This window comes from Coccinella septempunctata, chromosome 2, assembly GCF_907165205.1.
Source record: "Coccinella septempunctata chromosome 2, icCocSept1.1, whole genome shotgun sequence".
NCBI lineage: Eukaryota > Metazoa > Arthropoda > Insecta > Coleoptera > Coccinellidae > Coccinella > Coccinella septempunctata.
In genome coordinates, this window is record NC_058190.1 from 16,455,610 (window position 1) to 16,481,922 (window position 26,313).

The 26,313-nt window shown below is 38.1% G+C and overlaps 1 protein-coding gene across 2 annotated transcripts in view; it reads left to right on the forward strand.

Annotated features, from left to right (window-relative positions):
* Positions 1–26,313, forward strand: part of LOC123306524 (thrombospondin type-1 domain-containing protein 4-like) — a 728,470-nt gene that overhangs the window by 630,770 nt on the left and 71,387 nt on the right. The window lies entirely within an intron of this gene.

The window sequence follows — 26,313 nt, forward strand, 5'->3', positions numbered from 1 at the left end:
TCTTTGTTTGGGCCATAACTGCTAGGGTGATACAGGCATATTAGGAGCAGTTTGTTTGATGCAGGGGCATAATATTCCAAAGCACTGCATTCGATTTTCTGTGGCATACTCATTCGTTCAATATACTCCCTTCTTTTACAGAAGGAAATGTCAAAAACAGAAAATACACAAGAGTGATTATGCTTAAGTTTGACTCATTCCTGACAAAAAATCAAGTATGGTGTAGGGTTCCTGCTGTATTAAGAGTTCATGAATCTCTCTGCGAAATTTTTTGAATTTATCAATCTCCCTTATGCGTCTTGGCAGTGCGCTGTACAGTTTGATACACATATAAGTACAAGATTTTTCGGTGGAAGAGAGGTTATGCTGAGAATAAATGAAGTAGTCGTTCCTTGTGTTATATGGGCGGGTCTTTTCGAACTTTGTGAAGTATTGAGGCTATTTATACACAAATTGTAGGCATTTAAATATATAAAGGGCAGGTAAAGTAAGTATATTGTTTTTTTTGAATGCACCTCTACAGGTCTCCCTATACTTCATCTTGAGTATACTTCTAATGGCGAATTTCTGTATTCTGAATATAGATAAAGCGTGTGGGCTGTTTCCCCAGAACATAACGCCATAACTTAAAAGGGGCTGGAAGTTGGAAAAATATACTGCCATAAGAAATTCGACAGTAAACTCAGTACGCAGTACACGCAGTGTGTATACTACCTTGTTCAGTTTTCCCTGAAGTTCACGCATGTGTTCGGCCCACTCAAGGTGTTTGTCGATGGTTATACCAAGGAATTTGGTAGGATCTTTCAGCTCAACTGGCTTACCATTGAGAGTAATCGATAAGTTTTCGGATTTTCTTAGTTTGTGAGAAAAAAGGACCAACTCGGTTTTGTTATCATTGAGGATAAGAATATGAGACAGACACTCAATTGACTCGGATGTGGCATTTAGAAGTTCCTGTAGGGCCGCCAGAATTTTCTGGCGAAGTATGATATTGGTGTCATCCGCGTAATTAAAGAAGAAATCATACAATCGAGGAATTACTTCTGGCATATCATTTACATAAATAAGGTAAAATAATGGACCCAGGATGCTGCCCTGAATCACACCTCTTATTATTTCCGTTATGGTGGATCTATAATCGATTCCATTTACGTTAAACTCAACATATTGAAAGCGTCCTCGCAAATAACTTTTAATTAAATCCAGCTGTCTATCTCTAATGCCATAGATTTCGAGCTTCGTTATGAGTCAATGAAATACCCCAACAATATATCATCCCCCTCCAAACCCTCAGTCAAAGTCTCAATGAGTTTGTAAATGGCCGTTTCAGTGCTTTTACCGGGAATGAAACCGTGTTGCTGACTATTGAACACACCAAACTTCCTGAAGAAACTATATATAGTCTATTGTATAGAACTTTTTCAAATATTTTCGAGAAACTGTCAAGTAAACTAATTGGTCTATAATTTCGTAGATCAGTAGGATCATTCTTTTTGAAAGTTGGTTTTGTCATAGTTGTTTTGAGTTTTTCAGGAAAAATTCCATATTTAAAACTATCATAATAATATATGCAAAAGGCTGGACTATGTTGTTTATAGTTTTTTTTATGACATTTATCGGTATTCCGTCTTGGCCTGTACTTTTTTTATTACTTAGTATTTTTACAACTTGATAAACTTCAGATTCAGTTACGTCGAACATATAGAATGAATTTTCCACGCGCTTTACAAAATTAACATGTGATGGAGAATGCAAGTGAGAATGTGATTCAGGACCTCGAAACACATCACTGAAATTGTTTACAACTTCTTGAGGAGGACCTAGCTTATCAAGTTGATTTATGTTAGTGTTTCTACCAGTTTTGTTATTGATCAGTGACCAAATTGTTTTATTTTTATTTGCCGAGTTGTTGAATTTTTCAAAGTAAAAATCCTGTTTCGCTTTTTTGATTGGCGCATCATATGTTAACTTAAGTTTCTTATAAGCTGGTTCCAGTTCCGTATTATTGCTTGAAATTACATAAAAAATATCTAATATACTTTTAAGCCTTTCGATTTCTGGATTATTCAATGGTGCGAATTTATTTTTAGGTGTTAATTTGATCACTTTTGTTGGAAAATAAATCTGAAACATATCTTTATATGAAGCTATGAATTGGTCCCATTGAGAATTTACATCTTCTGGAGGTATACTATATACAAACTCCCAATTAAGTTCTGACAAATATTCATTAAACATTGTAAGGCCTACCTCATTTATTGTACGTACAGTTGTTGATTTGTATGACTTCTGCGAACTAACAAGCTCGAAGGATACAATTTGTGCCAAATGATCTGAAAGGCTGATTGTACATTGTCGAGATTTGTAATTATATTGTCGATGCATGATGTTTTTCGTGTAGGAGTGCTGATAAGCAATTTAGCATTAAAGGATTCAATGATATGTGAGAATTTATTTTGGTTTGTCTGAACCCTTTGGCGTCTACCATTATCATATATGATTAAATGATTTGAGCCTTCTTTTGGTAGTAACAATTTATTTATACTGCTATTAATCTCTGCTCGACTAGTTTCGGTGATTGTAAATCACCATTTTCAAGAGCCAGTAACAAGACAGCTGCAACGGAATAAAGAATTTAAATGTAAAAATTCACAAAGTATGGAAAAGACTCACGATGCAGCAGTCAAGCTACAATTCCCCATTTAGGCCGAACAATCGACCAAGACACATTCCAAGAAAACAATAATTGAAAATTCGTCAATGAAATAAAATCTAACAAATACACAATTTTGACATCGACATATAGAAAAGTTGATCAAGGGAAAGAAACATATAACGCGCACGCGTACACTTATAAACATAGAACAATCATGAATCATGTCAGATCAGCTACGGGATGACGCGTGCCAGTGGCGGCACAATTGAGAGATAATCCACTCATTCAGGACAAGGTGTTTTCAACAACAGGTCAAAAATCTTTGGAAAATGATGGGTCGACAGAGCATTTAGGGTGTTCAGAGTGTTGTTATTGATGTGATGGAAAATCTCAATTTCCTCCAATACAGACTGCCTCAAGCCAAAGGAGCAAGGATGTAGCATCTGAACATCCGTGTTTGGATCAAAAGCACGACCCGAGAGTCGGAGGTGCTTCCCAAATACCGACCTCTCACAGTTATCCCTCTTCTGACTACGGAGATGCTACGAGACACGCTGCTGGAGGGCACGTCCGGTCCTACCTATGTACACTGTATCACAGTCAGCTTCGCCACAGCATAGCCGGTAGACACCACTCTTTTGCAACGTAGGTATGGGATCTTTGTTATGCACTAGAAGGTCATATAAAGTATAAAAGGACTTATAGGCTGGTATTATGCCTTGAGCTCTAAGTAAATTACCTATTTTTGTTGATATACATAGGTCCTATGTATGAAAGTTTCATATATTTGGGTTCTGTTGTTGATTGTGTCAAGCTTGAAGCATCCTTAATTAGACGTCTGTTCTCGAACTTTCACATAAGGGACACCACCCATTGTGACCCGTAGCCATTCCTCTCGGCTAAATGTTTTATTATGTTAAGTTAACTCTGAAAATTAGCACTGGAGAGAGGCACGCTGTAAAGCCTGTTTAATGTTTAATGAATATTTGTCAGAACTTAACTGGTATTTTGTATATAGTATACAAACCAGAAGAGAAGAACAATTTGGTCACTGATCAATAACAAAACTGGTAGAAACACTAACATAAATCAACTTGATAAGCTAGGTCCTCCTCAAGAAGTTGTAAACAATTTCAGTGATGTGTTTCGAAATCCTGAATCACATTCTCACTTGCATTCTCCATCACATGTTAATTTTGTAAAGCGCGTGGAAAATTCATTCTATATGTTCGACGTAACTGAATCTGAAGTTTATCAAGTTGTGAAAATACTAAGTAATAAAAAAAGTACAGGCCAAGACGGAATACCAATAAATGTCATAAAAAAACTATAAACAACATAGTCCAACCTCTTGCATATATTATTATAATAGTTTTAAATATGGAATTTTTCCTGAAAAACTCAAAACAACTGTGATAAAACCAACTTTCAAAAAGAATGATCCTACTGATCTACGAAATTATAGACCAATTAGTTTACTTGACAGTTTCTCGAAAATATTTGAAAAAGTTCTATACAATAGACTATATAGTTTCTTCAGGAAGTTTGGTATGTTCAATAGTCAGCAACACGGTTTCATTCCCGGTAAAAGCACTGAAACGGCCATTTACAAACTCATTGAGACATTGACTGAGGGTTTGGAGGGGGATGATATATTGTTGGGGTATTTCATTGACTTCTCCAAGGCTTTTGACTCGGTTATTCATGAGGTACTCATAACGAAGCTCGAAATCTATGGCATTAGAGATAGACAGCTGGATTTAATTAAAAGTTATTTGCGAGGACGCTTTCAATATGTTGAGTTTAACGTTAATGGAATCGACTATAGATCCACCATAACGGAAATAATAAGAGGTGTGATTCAGGGCAGCATCCTGGGTCCATTATTTTACCTTATTTATGTAAATGATATGCCAGAAGTAATTCCTCGATTGTATGATTTCTACAAATCGAACTCTCGTACATCAGAGCTCTACTGGAGGAATACAATAGTAAAAATTCGATTCTCATGGAAAATTATCAATTATTGCACGATGAAATTAAGAATTTGGAAAATAACATAAAAAATAATAGTAACGACAAAAAAAAAGATGTAAACAAGAAGGAATCTAAAACTGATAATATAATAATAAAAATAACTGCAAAGAAATAAAACAGGAATATTTGTTATGGTAATAAAGCTATCGACCAGAATACATCGATTCAAGGTGCAGTTCGTAGGCGATGGATGTATGTAGGAAAGATTTCAGGCAAGGACGTATCAGAACAAGACATATCATCATTTTTAAAAGGGGTAGAAGGTTACGAACAATTCGTTATCAAAAAGTTAAACACTATCGAACAGAACTCAACTTTCAGCATTGGTTTAACCGAAGAAGCACATAAAACGGTATCTAATGAATCCTTTTGGCCCATTGGTGTGATAATAAGGAACTTTACATTTAACGAAACGTTTTTTCAGAAGTTGAAAGACCACAGTGCTCCACGAAATCAGTTAGTACCCCTAAATATTGAGGCCATATCAACATCTTTTTGTGGATTGGAATTACTGGCTTCTGAATATAAAGTAGATTTTCTTGCAATAACTGAGCACTGGCAGAATCGGGAACAACTCTCTGCCTATAATATTCTGGTATATAAGCTCATTTCAAGCTATTGCAGACCAAGAAATAAACATGGTGGTAGCGCCATCTATGTGAAAAACTATCTAGCAGTGAACTGTAAAAGAAGGGAGGATATTGAACGAATGAGTATGCCACAGAAAATCGAATGCAGTGCTTTGGAATATTATGCCCCTGCATCAAACAAACTGCTCCTAATATGCCTGTATCACCCTAGCAGTTATGGCCCAAACAAAGAGGTATTCTTCGAAAGATTAATGGAAATCTTAGATGTAACTATAACAGAAAAAGACATAAAATTCATTATCACAGGTGATTTCAACATTAACCTTCTTGATACCAAAAATAAAAATACAGAAACCCTGCTTGAAATTTTGGATTCATATGGAGTCAGAGTATTGATAAATGGACTCACAAGAATTACATCGACCAGCCAAACATGTCCCGACAATATATTTACCAACATCCTTGTCCTCATCCTTATTGAGCAATATGAGATCTGGTCTATTGTGGGTTATTTTCCGGTCTGTGAGAACCGTGATCAGATCCCAGTATAGCTTGTGATGTTCATTTTCCAATACAGCATCCGGAAGGTAATTGTAATAAGGAACCTTTTTCGTTAGATTAGTTAACAGTTGGTGATTTAGTGCCAATTCTTGGTGAAGAATCTTGGCAACATCATGTCTATTTTTGTACGCCATTGAGGCATCCTTGGCGATATATTTCATGTAGTTCCTTGTTGGAATAACCTGATCCTGGATGGCGAGCATGAAGCCCTTTGTCTCAGGAAACAACCTTCCGGAAGTCAACCAGTAGTTCGACGCAGATATGTTGACGAAATCATGGTTGACCTCGTTCTGGTGCCTCCCATGCAAAGGTTTGTCAATCAGTTTCTGCATTTTACTTTCTGCAGAGTGTTCGACGGTTTCCAAGTGGTCCTGCTGTAGCAGGACTGGGCATAAAACAGGCAAGAAAAATCAATCAGAGCCAGATGAAGAAAGAACTAACGGAGGAGTTCACCCTAAGATTGAGAAGGATAATGAGAACTGGCCTTAACATCAAGAATCTGATGAAAGCTATCAATACCTACGCTTACTCGGCGCTGAGCTACTCATTCGGTATCATCTCTTGGACCACCACCGATTTAGCAGCTTTACAGAGAAAAATAGGGACGATGCTGGCTAAACACAATAAACATCACCCCAAACGCTCAATAGAACGGACAGAGCTACCACGACATCTTGGGGGTAGAGGAATTGTTGATTTGTCCAACCGTATGTTCCATGAAATTGAAGGACTTTGAAAATATTTCCTGAACAAGGCAGCTTCGTCAGAACTCGAGTCGTTTGTGTTGCTGATAGTTCTACACCGTAAAAGCTACAACAGGATCACTTGGAAACCGTCGAACACTCTGCAGAAAGTAAAATGCAGAAACTGAGTGGCAAACCTTTGCATGAAAGGCACCAGAACGAGGTCAACCATGATTACGTCGACATATCTGCGTCGAACTACTGGTTGACTTCCGGAAGGTTGTTTCCTGAGACAGATGGCTTCATGCTCGCCATCCAGGATCAGTTGATTCCAACAAGAAATTATATGAAATATATCGCCAAGGATGCCCTAGTGGCGGACGATAGCTCTCTTTATGGCTGTGCGACACATGAAACTATCCAGCACATCACCGGGGGATGTCAGAAGTTCGCGGGCACGGAGTACAAAAATAGACATGATGTTGCCAAGATTCTTCACCAAGAATTGGCACTAAATCACCAACTTCTAACTTCGAAAAAGGTTCCTTATTACAATTTCCATCCGGATGCTGTGTTGGAGAATGAACATCACAAGCTCTACTGGGATCGCACGGTTCTCACAGACCGAAAAATAACCCAAAATAGACCAGATCTCATATTGCTCAATAAGGATGAGGACACAGCACTATTCATCGACGTGGCAATTCCAAATAATAACAATCTTCTAGATAGGCACACTGAAAAAATTTCAAAATACAGAGATTTCGAGGAACAAACCAGACAGTGGAAGCTGAAAGATACCAAGACCATCCGTATTGTAATTTCATCTACAGGCCTTATACCGAAGAAACTACTAGAGAACTTGAAGAAACTTCATTTGGACGAAAATATTTATAAAGTCATGCAGAAGGCGGTACTGCTCGGAACGGCGAGAACTGTACGCAAGTACATGGGGAATGCAGAGGAACACCGTCTGCTCCGACAGGAAGTGCGGGTGGAGCAGGAATCCAACCTACAGCAGGGAGCCGAGGAGCGACCCGGACCCGACCACCACCACGAGCCCGAAAACCTGGAAAGGGCTCCAACAGAGCTTTATCCTTTTGATATCTGAGATATCTGGGATAAGTGAATTTTCCTCTGGAGAGGAGTGTGAAAGCCGCGCTGCTTAAGTCATAATAATAATAACTTTATTTACCCAACACGAAAAATCCCAGTAACAGGTTAACAAAATACATAAACTCAAAGAAAAATACATTTGAACTCCCCATAGGCAAAACGAAATAAAATGGCAAGCACCTCAATACAATAATTCATCCGAAAAAAAAACACGAAGCACACTGCTGAACCTGACGTTCTATTAAGGTTGAAAGCCTCAGCTCCCTCGCTATGCTTGAAAGATCAGCACCACGCTCAGGATAAATGCTTGTCTTCCTATATTCGACATATTTCAGGAACTTTCTATGAATTCGCTCAATGGATGTAAGATGCGTGGCATAAATTGGGAACCAAATTATGTTAGCGTATTCCAACCTACTGAGAACAAGTGAGAAGTAAACACTTCTGAGAGCAGACAGATCGTCGAGCTCACGGAAGCTCCTGAACAGGAAACCCAAAGATCTACAGCAGATGCACACAGATCCTCAACATGTTGAACAAAACTTAGCTCACTGTCGAACCAAACTCCAAGGTCACGAAAACGATCACCTACCGCAATAATATCATTCCCAATGTGATGAGCAAAAGCTAGCGGCTGCGCCTTCCTGGTGAAAGTAACTTTAAAACACTTCTTCAAATTTAAAATAAGTCCATTCTGCAAGCACCAACCGCGAACCAATTCCAAACTTGACTGAAGAAGTAACTGGTCATTAATTCCAAATATTTTCATGAAAAGCTTCAGATCATCAGCATAGGCTAGAGCCCCACAATTGAGAGAGCATAAAAGGTCATCAATGAAAATCACAAACAACAATGGTCCGAGGTTAGATCCCTGAGGAACACCAAACTCGAGTTCATATTCAAAAGATCTGAATCCATTATAGAATACATAATTAGTTCTTCCACTTAAATAGGAATGAATCAACTTCACAAAATTAGGAGTAAAACCAAATGATGCTAGCTTTTTCAAAAGCAAATTATGGTCAACGGTATCGAAGGCACGTGAGAAATCTGTATAGATCGCATCGACTTGACCCCCATCATCAAGGGACTCTGCTATGACTCGCGAAATTGTGGCTAGGTTAGTTACAGTCGACCTTCCTCGGACAAAACCATGCTGTGCTGATGATAAACCTTGTTTAATATGGTGGTGAATGCTTGAATACAGAATCTTTTCATATACTTTGGCAAAGTTCGATAAAATGGAAATAGGTCTATTATTTTCCACAGAAGACGAGTCACCCTTTTTGAACACCGGAATTACCCTAGCTCTCTAGACTCCAGGTACTCTAGTGTAACCCTTTATTCGAGCTAAATATTTCCAGAGTGAAGATGGATTTGATCTTATTTGGCTCTGCACTTCAGACAGATACTTGTTGTACTCCAAATCAATTCCAGACTTGACCAACGCTCTCAATCGTTTGAACTCAACAGAATATTTTTCTTCACCAGTATTACGCCACTTCACTCTGTAATAATTCTTTAGGCCAATAATATGCTTTAATTTTCCTGTGAACCAAACAGGAAAGCTAGGATTTGCCAAAGAGTTAGTTTTTTTACTAACAAGGTCATCCAGGATCTCAAAAACTTTTCTGTAGTAGAAATCCAAAGCTTCATCAACATTATCGAATTCTGCTATAATATCCCAATTGACGGAATTGATTGCCGTAGACAAAGAAGAGCAATCAGCTCTTTTAAAGTTATAGAATGAATTATCCTTCCTCGGAAAATTCACCCGGCGCCTGAAAGACTCCACAGTTAGGACCATACTCAAAGCAGGATGGTAGGGGTCCTCAGGAACAAAAGGCGAGTCAGAACGGATGACTGACACCTCAATATTCTTGCTCGCTAGAACCAAGTCTAGCAGCCTGAGATCCTCATTCCGAACTGAGCTGTACTGCCGCAGACCCAGGAGATCGCATAGATTCCGCAAAAGAATTGATTTGGGACCACAATCAGAATCAACAAAGTCAGGGCAATTGAGGTCACCAACAAAGAACATAGTCTCTCCAGGGAAACTCAACTCCAATGCAGTTGTAAAAGTTTCCAGATGAAAAGCAGAAATATCAGGCGGAATGTAAACTACACAGGCAATAAAAGGACAGGGCTCAGTAAAACGACAGAAAACCACATCTATCAACGGGACACGATCGGTTAAAAATGCTCCATCTATAATACCGAAAGATGTACTGTCAGAAGCGGCCAGCAGGACTCCACCACCACGAGATCTATCAACCCTACCAAACTGTCTATCACATCTCACTACTTTATATCCTGGAGGAAACAATTCACCATCAAAAACCGAGTCACCAAGCCATGTCTCAGTTATACAGACTATATCATACGTACATTCACATGCTGATCTGAAGAATGATTTTTCTAATAAGAAGAACACACATTTCTATGATCCTCTCTGTCACGTCACATAACAGGTTTGTTAGTAGAGTGGTTCACAACGGTTTTGAACTGTACAGAGCAAGCGCAATTCCATTTTAGGGGGACGAAAATCCATATGCGCTTGCTCTGTACAGTTCATAACCGTTTTGAACCACTCTACGAACAAGCCTAATATCATCTCCCAGCCTTTTCTGTGCAGATTATTTTTGTTTTGTTTTTAACTTAGATTTTGATAAGATGTCTAAAACTCTGGTGTATTCACTGATTCGATTTTGTTTTTAATTTCGTGGGGATATGGGATCAGTTTCGTTTTTTCCACTGTAGGTAGCGCTGTTTAGAATTTGACAGAGCATTGTCAATTGATATTTGAAAATAATTTGAATACTTTCCTACGACTTACGAATATTTTGCACTTATAAGCGATTATTGGTGTGTGAAAATGTATTAGTTTCGAGAAAGAGTGTAGAACATTCATTTATTTAACATGTCGTTCGGTAAGTTCAGTTTAATATATGGACAATCAAGAACTATTATAGCTAAGAATTCGGTGTTGTTGGAATTTGAGGCAGAACCAAATCAGATGAACGAACATTCGGGACGGATATAGCTGAGTTTTATGGCAACTTCAGCAATATTTCAAAGAAACTGCATTGGAAATACGTAATGTAAATTGTGAGCATGTATTGAGAATCAGTAATACATATCTCTATTCGAGTCTGATCTTTAAATATTCTTCCTGAGTAGATATAGTGAAAATTCCCTTTCCGTCAACTGAATATATTGGATAACTGTGTTTTATTTAAATCAAATTGAATTACCCTCCTCATGAATACAATTTGTCAAACAGTAATTACTCTGGAGAAGAATAGTAAATACTCCTTCGAACCCTTATTCGATAGTGTTGAAATATTGACAGATTTGTTTTTACAACGAAAATTATACTGTAAATCACAAATATTCCTTAACAGCTGACAAAATGGGCCAGTTCATAATTTGAACTCGTTGATCGATGTATCATTCCACTTCCTCTGGTAGAACAAGGATAGAACGAAGCAAATGACATGGTGGCGCCGCCACGAAACTGATCCCCGATTTTCTGAAATGTTGATGCTTGCAAATAGTGACAAGTGCACACACCAGTATTTTAGACATCTTAGATTTTGATCACCCAAGTGTAATATCCATTCCTGACCTCGCTTATTTCGACTCGAATGGAAGGAATGATTCGAGAAAACACTTGTTTAACATTAACAATATTATTAACCGATAAACTTTATTTGATTGTGAGTCGATTCATATTCTTGTTTACTCGTTTATTTATTCGTTTGTTTATGTCTCATCGTTTTTATTTTATTTGACCTAAACACTATTTTCAAACTCACATAAGACAGGATCATATTGATCATATTTCTCGACTCGATCACATCTACATTCAATGTTTTAATTCGGCCTTTAATTATTTTAGTATGGCTTTGAAGATAGCAGTACGCCGAAACATGTCAGCCTTCAAATAAAGATAGTTTATCACTCATATAGTGGTTCTAAGACTCTCAATTCACCTCTATTCTTGCTGTTCGCTGACGATCTAATGATATTCAGACAGATTTAATCTATTGTTCATTGCCAACTCCTTCAGCGGGATCTAAATGAAATAATCAACCGGTACCTAGAAAACCACATGTTTAATTTGATCACATGTTTAATGTTGACAAATGCTTGGTGATGAGGTTTGGGAGACTCACCCCTGGTTTCATAGAGGTTGAGTTCGACTTAGGGCCGGTTGTTAATTCCTGGTTTAACTCATTGGTTATCTAAACAATGGTTAACTATAACTGTATGGTTTGAGATGGGTTATGCGTTGTTCATAGAGAAAATAACCGTGGATTTCAAAACTATTAGTTAATTAGTCGATTCATAGATTTGTTTGTTTTTATGGGCCACATTAGTGTTCTGTGTTGGCCACACTGATTTTGAAATATGAATTTTGACAAGTTTGAAGGGACGAAAACCATTAATATCGCTATTTCTATGATCACTTTTCAATTCGAAATTTAAAATTTGAAAATCCTTTTCATGTTGAGATAGTTGAGTTGTATGAGTGACGGTGATAAATTGTGATTAGAAAGATGGAGATGGAAAAAAGAAAGAGATTTGCAAATTTCACGCAGGGAGAAGTCCAAATATTAGTATCTCTTGTGAAAAAATATGAAACAATAATTTAAAATAAGAAAAACGCGGTAACGAATGTAGAAAAAAAGCGGACGTGGGAGAAAATATCCACCGAGTTCAACACTATTTGCGGAACCAGAAAAACTGCATTTGTTTTGAAAACCAAGTACTATAATTTGAAAAAAATCACACAAAAAAGAGTTCTCATGAAATCAGGCATATAAGGGGTACCGGAGGAGGTCCCCCTATTGCAGAAGTGCCTTGGAACGAGGCAGAAACGGAAATTAAAGAAATGATGGGAAGGACATTATCAGGATTGCCTTCTGAATTCGATGGAGACATTTCCAACAAGAGATCAAAGAAATGTAAGCATTGATTTATCTAAAAAGTATGAATAAAAACTGAGGTAATTTTCATTAGTAATAAACATTCATTCATTTATAAAAGTTGTAGTAATATTAGAAAACGAAATGATTTTTTTGCACGGTGCAACTGAATATGAAGCAAAAATCTCTAAGTTATTGACATTGGAATGATGCCCTATTTGAGAAAATTTGAAGATGTTTTTCAGATTTCAAAAAAATTTTCTGCGGAATCATTAAAGCAATGAAGAATTCAATCTGATATTGAAGACAAAAGTTGGTACCATTTCAGATGCCTTTACTTTCCTCTTCCTCATAATCCAAAAAGAATTCAACGCAAAATCTTATAATAGCATAGTTCAAATTCATTTTGCACTTTCAAATATCAGATGAAATTTTAAACAAACACAAATCAAATAGTACAAATAATATCATATAAACAAATTACTAGGTTATTACTATTTATTTCTTGGTACATAATTGAATCACACAAGCTAGCAGCCCCTCTAGTTAATGGTGACGGCAAACTGAGCTCAGCATAATGAGGCCAGTACCAAATTTCTGTGAAACGTTGGTTGTTTTCTTGAGCTTGTTGTTTTCTTGAGCTCCGAGGAACTGCGGGAATCTTGAAAGCACCAATACCCAAAACAATTTTCAAACTTTTCCATTCTTACATATGTCGTGTTCTAAAAAAACACCATATTTCGGAATGATCACTAATTGTTTTTACAAATTGCACTTATCGAATGCATATTCAAATATATCAATGTCGTTGGTTTTCATCAATATTTCTACAGGTTGTTTCATGAGTCGTTGGCCATAGCCTAATGGTGAATGCAGGTCATCCAGGTCTTTCAGAAAACTTGCTTGTTTTGTATCCTAAGGCTATTAGTTTCGGAGATACGGGGTGATTCATGAATATTGGCCTAAATTTGCGATAGCCATAAGTCTGGACGGCAAGGTCCGATTTTGATCGAATGTGTTGTATTTGTTCACCTCAGAATGGTCTTTCAAACGGCGCATGAAATATCAATATTTTCAGAGCAATATTCAGAATATCGTGATTTTTAATTCAAGCCCCAAAATCTATATTTTTTACATACCTCACAAAAATTTCGTTGTTGCCATGAAAAACTACATAATGGACGAATTCATATTTTATGTCATTTTTTCGAAATGCGGTCCTGTTTTTATTCCTTCGGTGATATAATAGTATTTATTGTCCTTTGCTGTGATTCTGAATAATTTCAGAGTGTTTAAAAGTATGCAAGGTCGAGCTGTGAGTTTTTTTGAAATTACATATTGAACTTACATACAAATGATGTAAGCCATCTTGGAAAATATAATCCGTAAGTATATTTGCTTCATAAAATACATAAAATTCATTCTTCAACAATGAAATGCATATCGGTTTAAAACGCGCGACGTCGTTGTCCGATGCCTAGATTCCATTGTTTGCGATCTTCCTATTGTCCTATTTGTAAGTTTCGATCGCTCATTGCTTTTCGTATTCCCTCCAACCAGTTTTTCTTTGGTCTTCCTCTTCGTCTTTTTATATTTGGTATCCACTCCATTATTTGTTTCGGTAATCGTGTTTGTCCCATCCGTTGAACATGTCCATACCAGATCAGTTATTATCTCTCTATATCATCCATGATTGTGCCTTCTACTCCCATTTTATTACATACTTCCTGGTTTCTTATTCTTTGCATTCTTGATATTCTAGCCGATCGCCTCAACGCATCCATCTCTGCAGCATCTATCCTCTTCTTATTTCTTTCTGTCAGTCTCCATGTCTCGGACCCATATGTTAATTGGCTTTTGATCATTGTATTGTAGATGTTGAACTTTCGTGATCTAGTTATGTTTTTGCTCCACAATATTCCATTCAAACAGCCAATCACTTTTCTTGCCGCTGTTACTCTAGATCTTATCTCATTGTCATCTGTGCCGTTTGTGTCGAACTTCACTCCCAAATACTTGTACTCCTCGCAAGGTTGTATGCCTTCTGCACCCCCAATATCCAGTACACTCTTTTCGTCTCCCATACAAAGGTATTTGGTTTTTTCTAGGTTCATTTCTAATCCCCAATATTCATATGTTTCTTTCAGTTTGCGTGTCATGTATTCCAGATCTTCTTTGTCTCCTGCGACTATTACCTGATCATCCGCAAACTGTAAGGTGTAAATGTTTGTATCATTCAGGGGTATACCCATCCCAGAACATTTTCGCTTCCATTGCATTAGAGCTGAAAATGTACTATCATAAGAGATTTTCAAAATGGAGTTCTTCCATTTCGACACATTTCCTAGCTCTCCTCATCATATCGGGATTTTGTTTAACTTCTGCAGAGGCTTCTTCTATCCTCTGCCGCAAATGCTCCCGTGAAGTGAGAAGTGTCTGTCACTTTTCAGTAGGAACTGAGGGTTTAAAATGAAGAAGAGTTGAACAGAATTTAAAAAAATTTTAATTCTCGACCGAAGACAATGAATAATATCACCAAAGGAATAATAACAGGACCGCATTTCGAATAAATGACATAAAACATGAATTCGTTCGATTCCCTCATTGTTGTTTTATGAAAGGACATTAAAAGGTTTTTCGGAAGAATAAATTTATAGTTATGTGTGTTATGAAGTAAATACACTTACGGATTACATTTTCCATCATTTGTATCTCGGCTTGGCATTTTTAAACACTTTTTAACGAACACTCAGTGTGTGCTGAGGGTTTGAAATGAAGAAGAATTGAACAGAATTTAAAATAATTCAGAACCTCGGCAATGAACAATAAAAATTATCACCGGAGGAATAAAAACAGGAGCGCATTTCGAAAAAATAATATAAAATATGAATTCGTTCGGTTCCTATTCCCTTGTGACAAGTGTGTCATGCAAAGTGGAAATTGAATTACTTAGAATGAGTTATGTAGTTTTTCATGGTAATAACGAAATTTCTGTAAGGGATGTGAAAAATATCGATTCTGGAGCTTGAATGTAAAATCCGGATATTTTGAGTACTGCCCTGAAAATATTAATATTTCATAAACCGTTTGGAAGAGCTTTCTGAAGTGAACAAACCCATAAAGTTTGATCGAAATTGGACCTTGCATTCCAGAGTTATGGCTATCGCAAGTTTAGGCCAATATTCATGAATCACCCCGTATCTCCGAAACTAATAGCCTTAGGATACACAACAAGCAAGTGTTTTGAAATGCCTGGATGACCTGCATTCACCATTGGGCTATGGGCAACGACTCATGAAACACCCTGTATAAAATTATTTTCGGAGTGCCAAAATAGGACGCGGCAAAAAGTTGTCATCTCGTCTTGACAACCATTTGAAACACCTAGGTTATGTCTACAGAGAACTCCCAGTACGTTCGGCTTTGAAAATGACCGGGAACGAGATCTAATAATGACGTCACGTTCCCCGTGCTCTCTCCGTTCGATCTGTAGAACTTCAAGCCGAACTCAGCCAAAGCTTAATCGGGGAATCAACTGACGAATCTATAATTCAGTCATGATCATTCAGAATATCATTTTCGCATCAAATTATGATGTTTATACTTCCATTTTCTGTGATTTCGTTTTGATCGTTGATCGGATAATCAAAGTTTTATGAAACCCGCTGTAAGATTTCCATACAAGTTCAGATATCATTTGTATCAGCACACTCTAATTAGCGTGAATGCATCAAAGATTTAGGAGTTTACTTCGATTCGAAAAAGAGTGCAGGGGAAATTTTTGAAATGGATCTTATACAAGAAACTACAGAATTGTTACTTGACTGCGACTTGACTGCGATCTTTAGATTTGAGAAGAGATAACCATGCTTATTTTCAAACTGCTGGATAACCTCATTGACTGCAGATATTTTTTGACCAGAATAAACCTTAATTGTAGCTCAGCGCTCCTTAGAACTCGAAAGGTGTTCCACATAAGCTTTGCTCCAAACAATTATAGTTTTCACAGTCCTTTATCAAGAGCACTTCGGCTGACGAACGAATGTCAGGCTGATATATTCGCAGTATTTATATTCACTTTGAAGAAATACTTCGAATCTCAAGGTCTAACTAGTTGCCTGGTATCTCGAAATTTACCTATTGCTCAAAATTTATTTTCAGATTTAGAAAGTGTAAAATGTTGAAAAATTAAACTCTTTATGGGTGATTGCTTGTACTTCTACACGGGTAAATATTATTTGTTCGATTTTTTTTTGGATGTAGATGACTTTATGTTGGAAAAATAAATATTTTCCGTTAATATACAATGGCTTTGGCGTATGATTGAATGGATAAATAAATGAATGTTAAACAAAAAGGAGGAATTTGCGAAAACACATGAACACCTAGAACGAAAATTCAGATGTCGTGCCGTTCCAACCTTAATATTGTCCGAAACTACAACACAATCGGAAGTTCACGAATAAACTGAAACACAACAAAATATATCAAAATTTATATACCCTGTATTGAATTGAAAAAGGAAAACACTCTAATTTAGTCTGTTCATTTACGCTGCTGTACTTTTGAGATTTTAAAATTCACTTCCAATGAACCCCACAACCCCCTCCTTTCTTGTCTACCAAGAATTCATGAACCCAATTGCCCAGTTAGACCTATTGTATCCTTCACGGGTTCCCCGGCTTTCATGTTTTCCGCTTTTCTCCCATCCTGTTTGAATTTTTAGAGTGCGTTTTCTATCATTCATTCATTCATTCATTCATTGCTGTATCCCGTTACCGGGAATAAATCTACAAAAAGAAGAAGAAAAAAAAAAAAAAAAATTCGAACAGACTTGTAACTTCTTAGTGATAGTTGCGACTGTGTGCCCTCCTGTGACTAAAGAGACCCAACCGTGACCTGCAGATCCTTCCACACTCAGGGCATGGATAGTCTCCAACCAGATCTGGCCGCCGCTGTATCCTTCTCGATTCTCCACTATAACTGTGGACCAAAGACCTCCACTGTGACCTGTCTAACGCTAGTTGTTCCCAGTTATGATTAGCATTAACTGATTTTAGGGATTGATGTAGTGTATCCTTAAACCGCTTATACTGGCCTCCTGGTTTCCGGGCTCCCTCAGTGAGTTCGCCGTATAGAGCTATTTTGGGGAGTCTTGTGTCTTGCATCCTCAGAATGTGGCCGCTCCATCTGAGTCGGGCCCTCGTTACTTGAGTCTCAATTGTTGTACAACTCGCGCGCTGCAAGACTTCTGCATTCGAAACTTTGTGGAACCATCTGATGTGCATTATCTGTCTTAGATGACGTTGCTGCGTCTGTTCAAGCTGTTTAATATGTCGCCTGTAGGGAGTCCAGCTTTCGCTTCCGTAAAGAAGCGTTGGGAGGACCACTGCTCTGTAAACAGCTGTCTTGGTCTTCAGATTGAGGTCGTGATTTTGGAACACTCTGTCCTTCAGCTTCCAGAATGCCCGTGATGCCGAATTGATACGGTTGTGTATTTCCGTGTCAAGGTTAGCCCTAGTATTTATGAAGCTTCCCAAGTATTTGAACTGCTCAACCTGTTCTAGAGTTTCATTGTCCAGGCTGATATCTGTTTGAAGGCTTTCTGGCGGACTTACCAGGATTTTGGTCTTGTCAATATTGAGTCTAAGGCCTAAAGCTTCGTATATATGTTTATAGGTGTCCATCATTATCTGTAGATCCTCTGAGCTGCTAGCGATGAGTGAACAGTCGTCTGCATATTGAAGTTCCGTGATAAACTTGGTACGGGTTTTTGCTCTGAGGCGCTTCAGGTTAAACAGGCCTCCATCAAATCTGAATCTTATCCCAACACCTCTTACGGGCATGCTCATGTCAGCAATTATCGATACAGCTATGGCGAAAATATTGAACAGTAAAGGCGCTAATACGCAGCCTTGTTTTATTCCAGAGTTGGTTGAGAAATGGTCGGTTGTAGAGCCATTATGCTGTATTCTAGCGGTGTTGTTGGTATGAAGGCTTTTACACACTGCTAGGAATTTTTCGGGTACTCATAGACGTGCCATGATTTTCCAGAGCGCTCTCCGATTCACCGAGTCGAATGCCTTGCTTAAATCGATGAAGGCTGTATAAATCCTTGATTGTTGTTCACGGGCCTTTTCTTGTAGCTGTCGCAGTGTAAAAATTGGGTCCACCGTACCTCGATTTGGTCGAAAGCCGCACTGGGATTCAGGTAAAAGCCTCTCTAAGAGTGGAACCAGACGATTAGCCATAATCTTCGAGAGAATTTTACCGGCCACATTAAGCAACGATATGCCCCTGTAATTGTTGCAATTCGACGTATCGCCTTTGTTCTTATAGAGGTTGATAACTAAAGCGTCTCTGAAGTCTTGTGGCACATCTCCCTGTTCCCAGATCTTGCGGAATAGTATTAGGAGACTATTGACAATGTCCTCATCCAAGGCTTTGAATATCTCCGCCGGAATGCCGTCTAGACCAGGGGACTTATCATTTTTCATATTTTTAATCGCGCTTATGATTTCCGACATTGAAATTTCGTCATCAAGCGATGTCATCGGACTATACGCGGGAAGCAGGTCTAAAATGGATAAATCCGAGTCGTTATTTTGATTCAAGACCTGTGAGTAATGCTCCTTCCATCTTTCGAGAATTTTTCTATCATCAGTTAGAATAGCTCCATGAGCATCTCTTATAGGAAAGCTAGCTTTTCTGCTTGGACCGTAAACAGTTTTAATAGCTTCGAAAAAACGCCTGTTGTCATGGTTATCGGCGTAAGCTTGTATTTCTCTAGCTTTTTCTTTCCACCAGCTGTCCTTGATTTTTCTTATTTCTTGACGGACCTCACGTTTTATGTTTATGAAACCTATTTGGGCTGCAACATCGCCAGGCTTGTTAATTGCGGTTTTCATCGCTTTGTGTTTTGCGTCCAAAAGGGGTGCGATATGAGTTTCGCTGTCGGCAAACCAGTCTGGGGATTTTCGGGAGCGTTCCGTGCCCAGTATTTCCTTCGCTGTATTTGTAAGGGATGACTTGAAACGGAGCCAATGAGTCTCAATGTCGTCGTTATAATCCGGTGGTGTTAGGCTATCTTTGACGGCAGCTGTGAATCTGTCCTTTGTAGAAGGGTTTTGTAGTTTGGATATTTGAAGGCGCTCTCTTAGATACTTCGGCTTGCGTTGATATTTTGGGCGCATTGAGATTTTCATTTTCGAGATTACCAGCCTATGATCAGTCCAGCACTCCAGATCTGCTCTGGGTTTAGTGACCAACACCTCTTTCAGATCTTTCCTTCTCACGATCACATAGTCGAGGGTATGCCAATGCCCTGAGCGCGGGTGGCGCCAGGTCCCCCTTGAATTGGGTCTCGTAATAAAATGGGTGTTCGTTATACACAGATTGTGTTCTGCACAAAGAGCCAGCAGACGTTCTCCATTCGAATTGATGCTGTCTGTGCCGTGTTTCCCTATTATTCCCGGCCATAGTTCTGAGTCTTGACCTCTGCCCACTCTAGCGTTGAAGTCTCCAAGGAGAATTATTCGTTCCCGTTTTGGGATTTTAAATAATGTAGCAACGAGTGTTTCGTAAAAAGTGTCCTTTAAGTTGTCAGAGGAGTTCAAAGTGGGTGCGTATACTGCAATGATGTTCACAAACGTGTTATTCGCTGCAGGAAAACGTAGGGTCATTAAACGTTCTGAGATACCAACTGGATTTTCGGTAAGTTTAGCGGCCAGGTCGTTTCTAATGGCAAAGCCTACGCCATGTTGTCTGATTTCGCCTTCCGGCAAGCCTTTCCAGAAAAATGTATACGCTTGTTCTACCAAGCTACCTTCGTCCGAAAAGCGTGTTTCGCTTAAAGCAACTATTGCAATGGATGTTCGTTGCAGTTCCTTATCGATTAGGGCAGTACGCCTCTCTGGTCGGTCGGCCTTGGGGTTGTCTAGCAAGGTTCTGACGTTCCATGCTGCAAAAGCTATGTGCTTTTCATTGGTGTTTGTTCGATGATTCACTCGCTCAGGCACCCTCCCCCGGAGATCCGAATGGGAGGGTATTTTACCTCCGGATACGAATTTTGTCCTGTTCGACTGATCCATCTTTTTGTAGGAGCTGCGTTAGAAGGTGTTCAAAAGCTGCACTGGCAACGCTGTCAGTGCAACTTTGGTTGCGGCTACGACTAGATTATCTTGTGGCACAGGTAACCTGAGACGACAAGGTCTGAGACGTAACTCGAGCAACGCAGAGAGCCATTTCCTGCTCAAGCCTGCTCCTTCTTCTATCAAGAAGTCTTTGAAGCCTATATGTAATTTGAGCAATCCTACTATTACATCAGACTGTGTGCTTGTTTCCTTTGATGTCGCTAACCTTTTCCTTAGTATTTCTCCAGATGAATGTTTGGAGATAGTACGACAGCTGATCTCTGGTAAGTCTGTCCTTCACACTCATATAATTTTATATTGTGTGCTTTGTTAGACCTTGTCGTTAAACAAAACTTTTTCCAGTTTGAGAATGAATATTACCGCCAAATTGGGGGATTACCCATGGATTCCAGCATATCACCGTTTCCTTCTGAAACATTCATGTCAAAGTCTGAACAAAACTTGTCTATAACAAGTTTATTCTTTAAGCACATTTCAAGGTGGTACCGTTACATTTTGATGATGTTTTCGCCAATCTCAAGGGCACCCAAGATTAATTGAAAAGTTTTCTCGATATGTTGAACAGTATTCACCCTTCCATCAAGTTTACGTATAAATTAGAAGTGAGTAACCGTTTGCCATCTTTACAACTACTGACTTCATATTACTTTTCACATGAAACCACCTGTAGAGTCCAAAATTCTCCTCATTTTATTCCATGTTCCATAGATTGTTCAACGTTTCACTTAGTCCCACCAACTTTAAAAAAAAATTGGCATTTATACAATTATACATCAGATTGCCAAAAGAATATATGTAAACCGTATATACAAGAAAAACATGACTAAACAATTAGACAAGTCACTCACGGGGTCCAATTCAGCAGAAGAACTATAAGAGCGTGAGGTTTTTTGGTCAGATATCAAGAAGCATCGCCAAATTGTTTGGTGCCCACACAGAAAACACTCAGATTACTTTCCAGATCCAGGTTTACCTGCGTTATTCTGGTGGAGATGAAAGATTTTATGAATGCTACCAATTCGGGTCCTTCTCAAGATTACAGATGCAGTACTGACTCTATGAGCCAGTCTGCCGACTCTTGGCATCCACAATCCAACAGCATCATTCCACAACGGGAATAAACGCCAGCGAAGTGGATTCCTCTCGTTGTGCTCTGTAACATGACTTCCACCAAAAAGTCCTCCAGAGTGGAGAGAGTTGCTCGGCTTTCAGGATGGTCCCAGGGTATTCCTAGAGGAGTTGTAGGTCTCTCCGCATCCCAGCTCCACTGAGCCCCTTTTTCAGTGGGTCATCTCTGCCTCCTGGTTGTCTCAGTTTGGACAACCCAACGCGCCGGGTTGGTACTTCACCCCTCGACAAATGATTTACATTTGTCATTCAACATTGTGAATTATACACACTTTTTAAATCCCCGACGTTTCAACCCTTTTTTTTTGTCTTTTTCAGGGCAATTTGGTCTGGTGTAATGAAATACACAGAAATCAGATTTCTGGTTTGCAAGTCTGTAATATGAGAAGCAATTAAAAGAAATGCTGAAAAAGCAGTTAGCATTTGATTTGTATCGTTCTTCTTGCTCGTTCTAGTGAGTGATTAAGTGTGAAATAGAATCTAATAAGTACGTCCATCATGCTCCCAATAACACTTTCATGGAGCGAATGAAACACAGCCAATAGTTTGATTTCCTTTGGATTCCGCCTAAGGATCATTTACGTATAAAACCAATTTTGTTCCACCTTTCCACTAACGCTTTTTTATTATCAAACTCTCCATCTCAAAATTCAGATGTGGAAGTCTGATTTCTGCCTACATTCTCAGAATTTCGATTTCAACCCAGAATTACAATTTGCAACTTGGAATTCTGAGTTGTATTGCAGAATTTTAACTTCTAACTCAGAATAATTCTGTCTTTCATCTCACATAATTCTGACAGTTCGAAAGAAATATTTTTGTGTCGAACTTCAACGTTTTCTTAGGAATTGGGACCATCTCGAGTGTTTTTCTGTGCAACAAAATAGCAGGGCTCTGAGATGAATCCCCACAAAACAGTCTTGAAGACAGTGTGAGCATACACTAGTGAGTAATATAACGGATGTCCCCCAAAAATCTTGAACGGCAACAACGGTCGGTCAACACATCATTGAAAATTTTGGGTTTTTTTCATGAATATGCAAAAAATTTCTGTTTTATACATAAAATTGCAAAACCATCTGAATAAAAAGGGAATTTATTCAGATACATCACATCCATCATATTTTTTAGGCACTGTTAATTAGTATGGAAAATTCATTCAATAAGGTTTCATTTGGACACTCGTCTGACTTGAAAAGAGCACATCAAGAAGAAAAGAAAACAAATAGACCTGAAAATAAGATGAATACGTTGGCTTTCGGGAAGAAGATCAAAACTTTCATTAGAAAATAAGATTTTGTTGTACAAAACTGTTATCACACCCTCGACCACACCAATATGGTCCTATGGAAAAGAAATTTTGGAATGTGCCAGCAAATCGAACGTAGCTATTATACAAAGATCCCAATCGGAAGATCTCCGAATGATGGCTAACGCACCTTGGTTCGTAACTAATCAAACGCCACACGAAGATCTAAGAATACTATACGTCCATGAAGTCATAAAAAACAAAAGCACCAAACATTACACAAGATTGGAAGGGCATACAAATATGCTTTTGCAACCACTTCCATCAGACAAGCAGCCTAGAAGATTAAGAAGAATTTAGCTGACTTACTGAATAACTAGAAGATTCTCTCAATGGAGGGGACTTGTCACGCGATATTTTAAATGTTGATAAATTAGTTCATAGAATGTATGTTCTGATGCTGACGAAAATAAAACAACAAAAAATGTTTACCATCTTAGTATTAACAGAATTCTCGTTGCCCATGAACGTGGATAATAAAAGTACTGCCATTTTCATTTCTTGAGTTAATACAGTTCAATGAAGTGGTTAATAAAAATAATAGAATTCTTGATTATGTACACCTCCAGAGTTAATAATTTGATGAGATGTGTTGATCCATTTGTACCTGAGGACAGAAGTCATGCATCTCTAGAATGTCTATTTGGTGTAGGTCTCCTCAAGCCGCTGCAGCAGAATAAAACCTTTTATAATTTCCGGAGAGCGAATTATAGTTCAATCGATGAGTTTTTACTTAATATACTTGTAAATGATGATTTAGTTGTTTCATATAAAATTTTGAATAAGGCAATTGATGAAAATGTTCCTGTAGTTAGGAAAGTTAAGAGCTATCCATCTTATTTCTCTAATGAAACCATAAAATTGATAAAACGGAAAAATAAATTTCATAAAAAATGGAAAATATATGGTAATTATTTTTATATTTTAAGATATTTCAAGTTCTCCGATAAAAAACTAAATCGCTCATTAGATCTGATTATAGTAGATACTTAACATCTGTTCAAGCTGAGCTCAAGACAAATTCCAAAATGTTATTTGACTTCGTTTCTGTTTGTTCTAAGGAAGCTGGATTTCCTAGCAGGATGTCATATTGACAGCTTGTCGGTGAGTCAGGCGAGGAGATTTGTAATTTATTCGCCGATTACTTTGAGAGCGTCTACACTAAGCCTAATCCTTCCACTGGTGGGAGTCCTGGGATTAACAGTTTCGAATTCCTTCCATATCGCCACCGAAGAAGTCAAGGAAAAATTGATGAGTTTGGACGAAAAGAAAGGAGCGGGTCCTGATTCTATTCCCCCAACTTTCGCTAAGAAATGTAGTTTCTCTCTGAATATTCCAATAGCGTTGATCTTTAATAAGTCTCTTCGCAGTGGCTTATTCCCTGACATCTGGAAGACCTCCTGTATAACCCCTATCTGCAAAACTGGTAATAGGGATCAAATAGAAAACTATCGTTCTATCAGTAAGCTGTGTATTTTGAAAAAAGTGTTGGAATCAACCATTCATACCCACTTGCTCTCCCATTTTAAAACTCGAATAATAACCGAACAGCATGGTTTCGTCAAAGGTAGATCAGTGAAAACTAATCTTATAAACTTTATAGAATATGCACAAAGTAATCTTGATCAGGGAGTTCAGGTGGACACAGTTTATACGGACTTTTGTAAGGCCTTCGACCGAATAAATATTAATATACTTTTGCATGAGCTTGAGTATGTTGGTGTTGGTGGATCCTTGTTAAACTGGTTTCGATCTTATTTGACGAATAGGTCACAATACATCAGGATAGGTAAGTTCAGGTCTAGATTCTAGGTTTTTTTCAACATCTGGTGTGCCTTAGGGTTCCCATTTGGGCCCACTCTTATTTATCATTTATATAAATAGGATTAAGAGCTGCTGAGAGATATACGGGACTGCTTGGGTTTGCAGGGTGATCTAGATGGCCTTGTAAAGTTTTGTGAGTCTATAGGCTTACATCTGAACATAGCCAAGTGTTATGTGATCTCGTTCACACGGAATAGAACTAAAATTCGCTTTCAGTACTCTGTGTCCGAAACCATCTTAAACCGAGCTGACATAGTCAGGGATTTGGGCGTACTACTTGATTCCTAGCTTCTATTTGATGGACATATCAATATTATGGTTTGTGAAAGTAATCGAGTGCTTGGATTTGTTGTGAGGCAATGTCGTCAGTTCAGAAATCGTGAGGCTATTTTATCTCTCTATTATGCATTTGTATATAGCAAACTCAATTTTGCATCTTCAATTTGGTGTCCCCATTATGAGACCTATATTGAAAGGTTGGAAAGGGTGCAAGGTAGGTTCCTCAGGTTTTTGAGCTGTAAAACAGGTTTCCGGTTGATAATTATTGTTTGCGCCTAAACAACTTTGGAATGATTAGCTTAAAAAATAGACGAAAGGTGAATGATATCACCTTGAAATTTTGCCAACCAAATAGATTGTCCTGAAATTCTGCAGGCAGTTGACTTTCATGTTCCCGCTAGACATCTTAGGAAGCATGTCCCATTTCACTTACCTGCCTACAGAACCAACAGTGCGAAGTATTCTCCCATATCCAGAATACCAGAATTTTGTGACTGTTATCAGGGGTCTATTAACCTCTTTTCAGGTAGGAGCGTTTGCTCCTTTAGAAAGGTTGTTAAGGATATTTTTAGGTGATTTTCTAATTATTATTTGTCTAAGCTATCACTAGAGAGTATGTTTAATTTGTAAAACTGTCTATGTAGACTTTTATAAGTGGACACTGCTTCTGGTTGTTCTCACCGGTTAGTGTTCTCATTCTTGAATAAATAAAAAATAATAAAATAGAATGATCATTTCCACATACACAATTTCCACCACAATAATTTAAAAAATAATGTATGTACTAAGATAACTTCCTTTCCAATCTAAGGAAATATACTTCAAATCCATGTTATATGCATAACTTATCTAAGATAAATTTGAAACCAATAGAAGGGCGATATTAAGGTTGATTCTCACCATACATTCCATATCCTTTCCGTATCCTTCCTTTCCTTCTACCTAAAATATTGTGCAATGTAAATGAATGAAAGTATGCACGATATACATTCCAAATCCATACCATATTTTTTCCAAACGTCTATTCCCACTATACCTTCTACATC